This window comes from Mandrillus leucophaeus, unplaced genomic scaffold (genome assembly GCF_000951045.1).
Source record: "Mandrillus leucophaeus isolate KB7577 unplaced genomic scaffold, Mleu.le_1.0 Scaffold1339, whole genome shotgun sequence".
In the NCBI taxonomy this organism is placed as follows: domain Eukaryota; kingdom Metazoa; phylum Chordata; class Mammalia; order Primates; family Cercopithecidae; genus Mandrillus; species Mandrillus leucophaeus.
In genome coordinates, this window is record NW_012101298.1 from 56,661 (window position 1) to 57,690 (window position 1,030).

General features: G+C 34.2%; 1 protein-coding gene across 1 annotated transcript in view; it reads right to left on the minus strand.

Moving 5' to 3' along the window:
• LOC105534359 (arf-GAP with GTPase, ANK repeat and PH domain-containing protein 11-like) overlaps nt 1-1,030 on the minus strand; it is a 47,893-nt gene that overhangs the window by 13,907 nt on the left and 32,956 nt on the right.

Consider the following 1,030-nt stretch of genomic DNA (forward strand, 5'->3'; position numbering starts at 1 on the left):
AAAAAAAAACAAAAAAAAACAAAGAGGTAAATGTTGGCTTTGAATTGTGTAAAATCAACTTTGCATAAAATAAATCAAGATGGCAGTAAGTTTTAAAAGACAGGTCTATTTTTTAGGCAAAGTATAAGATGTATTCTAGAGTTTTTAAAATTTTTAAAAAGTAAATTCAGCATATCTGTCACTTCCATGTCATTGAGGACACAGAACCTTAGTTCTGTTGCGTAGCTGTCTTCCACAGCCATGTGATATCTGTAAGTCTTCATTTTTTCATTAGCAATACAAGGGGAGAACATACACAGGCCTTATTTGTATTGGAAAGGGCCAAGTGAGACATACATAAACTGTGTTGTAATCCTAAAGAATGACAATAAAGAGCCATTTCTGGGCTCTCATCCAACACTACCCCGCTACTAACGGGTGTGTAACATCACTCAGAGGCTTTCCTTACATCGCCAAGGAGAGTATAAGTTTACACAACTACTTACATGCTTTGTGTATAAAGGTGTATAATCAATTAATTCATATATTTGTTTATTCTAAAGCAATCCTTAAATATCTTGAAAAGTGAGGATAGTACTTCCAAGTTACAAAGTCATACTCATCATGAGTCTTAATTGTCCTACCTCTTAAAAAATTAAGAGCCCAACCAAAGTTTAAATAGAAGAGCTTCAAGACATTTCCTCTACAACAATGAAATCTCTGGCATTTAAATGAAACCAATAAGCCAACTGGATTTAATTTCATTGTGATGCAATGTTTTCTATCTTGAAAATTTTAGTTTTTATTCAAGAATCATATTATTACCTGGAATTACTTCTACTTAGATTCATCTCTTTGCAAAATTTTAGAGGTAAACCAACTAATTGTTTTCCCTTTTCTACTGCCTCCCATCCCCCACCTCTTCCAGCAGGGTAGAGACAGAAAAACTCCAAAACTCCATCTTTCTTTCTTTCCTTTCTTTCCTTTTTTCTTTTCTTTCTTTTCTTTCCCTTCCTTCCCTTTCTTCCCGTTCTTCCCTTCCTTCCCTTCC